Source organism: Xenopus tropicalis, chromosome 9 (genome assembly GCF_000004195.4).
Source record: "Xenopus tropicalis strain Nigerian chromosome 9, UCB_Xtro_10.0, whole genome shotgun sequence".
Taxonomy (NCBI): Eukaryota; Metazoa; Chordata; class Amphibia; order Anura; family Pipidae; genus Xenopus; species Xenopus tropicalis.
In genome coordinates this window covers 60,384,251-60,391,839 of record NC_030685.2, presented here as the reverse complement: position 1 = coordinate 60,391,839, position 7,589 = coordinate 60,384,251, and positions in this window count along the sequence as shown.

Below are 7,589 nucleotides of genomic sequence, written 5' to 3'. Positions count from 1 at the left end.
AGAGATAAAGTTGATTGAGGAAAGGGATAAAATTAGTAGGAAGTAGGAGGGAGGGGCCTTTTTGGCAGTGTGAGCAGGCCCAGATTTGTGGCTAGGCACAAAGGCCCGGGGACGGGATGCACTGGGGACGGGATGCTTAGAAAATGGCCACCCCCATTGGAGAATGGGGGTGGCCTCTGGGTGCTTTAAACAGAAATCACGTGTAAGATAGGGAGAGCAGTGTCATGGACTATTGTAGATAACCTCCTCCCCAGAGAGACTAGAGGCACAGGGGGTGGGGAAGAGGTAGGGCCATGATGTCACGCGGATGGGGAAGAGGTAGGACCGTGACATAGCTGAGATGCACTGATTGCCGATTGGCTGATTGCCGTGTCAATCTCAGTGAGTGATGACGGTTTTCCAAATTAGGACAGAAGGTTTTGAAACTTCTGAAAACCGGGATGTCCAGGTCAAAACTGGACAGGTTGCAACCCTACCCTAGGCTGACATCAACCTCCTACCTTGCCTGCACCTAGAAGCATTGTCTCTACCCAGGTGCAGGCGGACATTGGCTGGAAATAATCAGCGCCCTGTTTATGGCTGATCTGTTTTAAGTACTGTTTGTATATGATAATAGGCAATATCCTTTATGTGTTTCCTTTCCAAATGATGGAACTTTGTTGATATGATCTAAATAATATAAGCCATCTGTCTACTATGTAGGTTACTAAGTTTTTTGAATGGCAACTCCAAATGCAACCACAAGATGTCCATGGGGCTTGGTAAACAATGGATGGAAAACAGACTCTTCAGATCTGGGGCCAAATGACCTGCAAGATCCAGCAGTGAAAGAGACGAACAGCCATTTCATTGTGTCAATGAAAGGCCTATGTGCTGTGGTACTGAAACCAAAGGGTGGGCAAAATGTGTGCGGCTTTTTTATAAGGAAATATTGACTAAATAAGGGGGCTCATGCCAAGGCCTCTTTTAATTGCTCACATAGCATGTTGTCTGAGTTAGCATTGTGCCTTCTTCTATCCTAGAACGTGCCAAGTTATTTCTCTATCCCTAGCCCCGAGTGATATCTCTTTTGGGAGAACTCCTAAGCCGCTAAGCCTTCGGAGTGGAGCATGTACATTGCTCAGACAGACCTGTTATCAGTTTGTGACACTCCTTCACAAATATGTATAGATTGCATGAAACAAGAAGTGTCCTACCACTGAGGAGACACAAGCAAGACAAGGGTTTGGGGTAACATTGTAAAAAAAAATCTCACTGTGAATATGTTACATAGCAGTTGGTTAGTTACCAATAGTGATGAGCGAATCTGTTCTGTTTCACTTTGCCGAAAAATTTGCTAAACTATCGAAAAATTAATGGAACAACAAAAGAGAGTGTGCCATTTATTTTGATGCCTTCTACTTTTTTTACACGACTGTGCCTATTTTGATGCAGCAAATTTTCATGGGGAAATGTGGAAATTACATTCCATGCCTAGTTAAAAAATTTGATCATAGTACCATATTCAATACTGTAACTAATTATTATATTCAGCATTGATATACTTTACAGTCATAATTCAAACCTGTAGCTCACAATTTTTCCAGTGACTTTAAATTAAAGGTGGCTGTGCATAACACTGTGGAATTAACAGCCATATCTGATTATTTTTTACTATTTCAGCCAGGCAGAGAAGGCGTGGGGCAGAGAGAGACAAGCAGCGTTAGTGGTATTCTACTTGGGTTAGGTAATGCTTTCAGTTTATCCATTTATGCACTTATAGTACTGGCATGTATGTACAGTATTTACAAACTATCTTGTATGCCATGATCCACTGATGCTTAGCATTACTCGTTTATACACGTAGTAATAATGCCAAAACACATAAAGCAGAAAGGAGGGAAAAAGAAAGCCAATTAAGGAAGGGTATGGGTAAGAGGGGCCATCACGACCATGCACCATCATTTAAAACACCATTTCTACATAAGATATAAAACAGAACAGAATATATAGGGGCCTGATTCACTAAAGGGCGATAAAACGTGCGCTATTTTTATTGTGCGCTAAAATTTTTACCGCGGCTTAATTTTGGCGATTTTTCGCACGATTCACTATAAGCATACTCGCGCTTTTTTACGCGCGATATTGCATGCGTTATTTAACTCGCGAAAGGCTATTTCAATGCGGTATTTGCCGGTACATGCGCTAAATACGCGAATAATCGCCGCATATGAATGGTAGCATAGAAATAGTGTATAAAAATTGTCGCCGCATATAAATGGTGTATATAAATATTAGCCACATATAAATGGTAGCATATAAATGGTAGCATATAAATAGTAGATGCTTATAAATAGTAGCCACTAGTGATGAGCAAATGTGTTCTGGTTATCTTTAGTGAAAAATTAGCAAATCTTTCGAAAGATCCACGAAACGGCAATAATGTTGTACGGGCAAAAAAATTGTTGCTGTGACTATTATTTTTTGACACTTGTATCAATTTTTGGATGTGCGCCGCAAAAAAAATTCAACGCACGTCCAAAAATTTGCTGCGAATCCATGCCTGGCGAAACATTTCATCACTTGTAGCCAAATAGAAATAGTTGCGCAAATGAACGCACGCCATGTTAGCCATACACGCCAATACTTGCAGAAAATTACTGTATTAAAAATGAACATTTCGCTGCAAACTGGCGGCTGCGTCACTCTAGGGGAAACACAGACTTGAATAAATAACACTGTAAGTCCATATTTTATTGCAAAAAATCATTTACTGTACTTTTGTATAATTTTTCGCCTGCCTGTAGTAGGTGTTAATTTTCGCATAGCTGAATGCGATATTTAGCGCGCAAAAGTTATAGTGAATCATGCGATCGTATTCTTTTCAGCGCGGAAATTAACGCAAAACGGTAAAACTAGTGCGAGAAATACCGCATGCGAAAATGGCGATTTTTCGCATGCGATAATACTATGGTGAATCGTGCGCAAATTATTTTGCGTTTTTTAACACGAAAAAGCGTGCGATAATTTTTATCGCCCTTTAGTGAATCAGGCCCATAGTGTATAAATATCAGGCATAGCATCTGTATTACTAACCTAAAATATAAAATAGGAAGAAGCATTAAGTAAAGTTGGCTAAAGATATATACTGTAAATCACGTTATTCTCAGAAAGCTATTGGGCAGCAGCCACCAGAGTATCTTAAGGAGGACATCCCTGTATTAAAGCAACTCATGCATTTTACCCATAATAAGTCACCTTTACAACATCTGGAGGAATGTCAGGCTCCATATGCTGGTAGATGAGGTCACCCCCTACTCACATCTGGACAGCTTTGATGCATCTTTCCTGCTCTTAATATTCTGTAGCCCTCATCATCTTATTATTAAGGCGCTCTAAATGGGTCAGCTGGTTCCCATATGTCCCTCTGTAATGTTTCTCTGCTCACTGCTGATGGGGTCCTGTAATTGGACTTGGGGCCTTTAGTTTCTATGAGCAGATGAGATCACCACTGTGTTTATTCTACAAAACTTGCAGCTGATCATGACCAAACTCAGCGGCCCGTTAATTTTTTAGCATTAGTTGTGCTACAAAATGTCAATTTCTGATTTGCTTCTTAAAAAGGTTTAAAGATCAGATAATCAGTATTAAACTGAACAAAAAAGTATATTATTATTTGAAAACTTGCTATCATTGCACAAAAGTTTTTTTGCACAGGGTTCAAACTACTTTGACCAAAATTTTCCAAGCTGATTGCACAAACTTAAATAAGAAATTAACAACTCCTACCTTCATCACAGTTAAAAGGAATAGTGTGACCCCTTTTCAACCGTAGCTGATTAAATTGGACATTCTTTTTACCTTTTGTTTTAATTAAAGGGGAACTCCACCTAAAAAATAAGCTTTTTGAAAAGTAAACACAATTTTAAGCAACTTTGCAATATACATCAGTTTAATACTTTAAGACTTGAAAAAATGTAACAGTAGTCCTTAGCCTGTCTTTAGCCTGCATCATTCAAATCCCACAATTCCCTGCACAAGTGATGTCAATATGGAAAGTAACATCACAGTGCAAAGCATTGTGGGTTATGTAGGTCCTGCATGTTGTCTGTAAGCTGTGGAGAAGTTGTTACAATTTATAACATCAATGTTTTAGTCCCTCCTCCCCTGCAAGGATTTCAAATGAAGCAGAAAAAGAAGAACTGTTTTGCAGCTGGATTTCAGCATATAAAATGGTATTTATTTATACTTTTTGAAGGAACAGATTATAGTTATATTAGGGGGTTCTGTGTTGTGTGGGGCTCTTTTACAAATTTTGTGTACATAGCCCAACATTCAAATTAGTGCTTTATAAGGCAAAAAATAGGGAAATATGGATATCTTAAAATGAAAACAGGCAGAATGTAATTTCAACACAAGTCCTATTTAATGTGCTCATTATAAGCAAATGTGTTTTCGTTGTATACTGTCCCTTTAATAAAGGTCATTGCCAATTTATTTCCATTTATATCCATTTAGTTATGTCCATTTATTTCTATACAATGAAAGCTTTGACTTGCATACTGTATGGGGGTGCCGTTTGTCCAAAGTACATTTTGTCTATAAAATACATTCTATATACAAAAAGCAATCCCCAGTAGACAGAATTAAAGTGTGGATATAAACACTGGTAAAAAATATACAAAAGATATATTCTAGTGAAGAATGAGAATAAAATCAATTTTGTGCACAAAAGGATATTATTATATTACAAACTCCATTCTTTAAATTTTAACAAGCTTTCTGTCTCACAAATGTATAACATCCATACAAAAAAACAGTTATGTGTAAAGTTGCTTACAGAATGAATAATATAAAACAAAACTTTGACAAAATATATAATGGTGTAACTGGCTAGCATATTCCAGCTAGATTTTCATGACAAAATAGATGCGTGTAACAGAAAGCAATATTCTATAGCACAGAATTCATTCTATCAACAAAATGAATACACAGTTCCACAAAACTGATAAAATATCCATTCTGTGAAACAACACTGTCATGAACCAATAAGAAGCAAGCATATTCGTACCAATAATATGCAAGTTTTAACTGGAGTCAATTTACTGATCTGCCCACTGTTTAAATTTGTCTATAAAGTGTTCACACACACACACACACACGCACGCTACATACATACATATTGTACTAGTTAGTTTACAGCAGTCTCTTAATAATTTACTTATCCATAGTTCAACTACTACACTATGTAGCCACAGTGAAAAAAAAATCCCAGTGGGCCCCACTTTGGGCACCACCCCCAACCCCAATAGTGGCTGCAAGGAGGAAGAAGGGGGTATGCAGTGTGCATTACACACAGGGTGGGGGTGAAGTCTGGCAGCAGGGGAGAAGTTGGCAACTGAGGTGAGGGGCTCCTGGGGGGGGCAGCCCTGATGGACCCTGGACACCCCAGTGCAACACCACCCACACACATAATACATCATATAAATAATTGATGATCCTCCTGAAGTAACAATATGTAACTGATCCCTTTTGTTTGCACATAGTACTGATGTGTGTTGTAGTTGAACTAGAGCTAACTAAGATACTGCTCATAAGGCCTACACATCATACTGTACAACCAGCCTGTCTGCATCAAGTTCTGAAGTGGCTGAATCACATGGCTACGCATATTATGTAGTAGTTGAACTATAGCTAAGCACATTATTAATAGAGCGCTATTAGCTAACTGCTGCAATATTACAGCTAGGAGGAGGGCAGACATTGGAGCCTAACAATCACCTACAAAGCTTATTAGGGTCACTACTACAGTGGGGGAATTATACAAACTTGTGCAACTTCATATTGCAGTGTAAAGATATGAGTCAGATGGTATCCTTGGGGGGAGGAGCTTATATTGCAGTGTAACGATATGAGTCAGCTGGTATCCTTGGGGGGAGGAGCTTATATTGCAGTGTAACGATATGAGTCAGCTGGTATCCTTGGGGGGAGGAGCTTATATTGCAGTGTAAAGATATGAGTCAGATGGTATCTTTGGGGGGAGGAGCTTATGTTATATGGGTTTGTGCTCTACTGTGTACGGTGTAAGTGTCTCACATATACTGAGTTACACTGCTACCATAAATATCTGTATATTGTACTATATCTAGGGGCCCCCACATGAGTGGTTCTTCTGCTAATGTTAGAGTTTATTTGAAATAATGCTATTTATATCTTGTGTTTTATTGACTTGTCAGGGGTAGGGTTGCTACCCGGTAATTTGCCAGTCTAGCTAGTAAATACCAGGCAAGGCCGGGGCCAGAATTGGGAATTTACCAGTCTACCTGTCATTCTCCGGCCTACCCTCAACCTGCCCAAAATCCCTAATCAAGCCAGGTTGTTATTGCCCATACACACAGGGTTTCTGTGGCTCCGCCCCCAGCCTGCCCATCTATATCACTGGTCCCTCTTCCTCCTCCCCCTACATTGCTGTCTCACCCCCTCCATGTCACCAATTTGCCCCTCAGGGTCCTACTCCCACTCCCTTAGCTTGAGCAAGAATCTTTCTAAAAGAAAAGGGGGGGGGGGCCATCATAATTAGGCCTATTATATTTACCTGAAGGTATTTATTATATTTATGTTTTAAATTGCTTTATTCTAGATTCATTTTTAGCTGCACAATCCAGAGAAACATCATTAGATCAGTTTGTGCCACAGAATCAGTACAGAATTAGGGTGAAGACACACAGAGCTACTAGTAGCAATTACTTGTAATGGCTACTAAAACAGACAATGCTGATCATTTACTCATAACAGTCTCAACATGTGTTTTAGCAGAGGCAATTCTCAGTATTGTCTATGGCAGGGGATTTTCTGGTGTTTATTAGCTGTGAAAAAGTAGCTGCTACTAGTAGCTCTGTGTGTCTTCACCCTTATAGTTCTCATCCACCTGTAAGACATTCCATTTAAGAACCTGTAGAGTTTAACAGCTGCCCTTTTAAGAGTGTTTGTTCTTTGTTAATGGTTATTGCTATGCAGCACAGCAGCCATTAGAGGGCGCCTCTATATCAGGCCACACATCTATACACTGGGGATGGTGCAGCCATGTGGGGCAGAGCTGGAAGTTTTTTACCTTGTTAAATAAATCCTACAAACAAATCCTCCTTTGTGTGTGTGTGTGTGGGGGGGGGGGGGGGGGGGGGCAGGGTCAACACTTTATAGAAACAATTCAAACAGTGGGAAGAAAGACCAGTAAATGGACTTCAATTAAAACTTGCATGTTACTGGATAATGAATATACTTGCTTCCTATTGGTTCAGTAATTTGACTGACAGTGTTGTTTCACAGAATGGATATTTTATCAGTTTTGTGGAACTGAGTATTCATTTTGTTGATAGAATGATTTTCGTGCTATAGAATCTTCCTTTTTGTAACAAGCAGCTATTTTGTCATAAAATCTAGCTTGGAATAAGCTAGTCAGTTACACCATTATATATTTTGTGCAAAGTTTTGTTTTACATAATTCATTCTGTAAAAAACTTGTTCTGCTGTATGGATGTTATACATTTGTGAGACAGAATGCTTGTTAAAATTTACAGAATGGAGTTTGTAATATAATTATATTCTTTTGT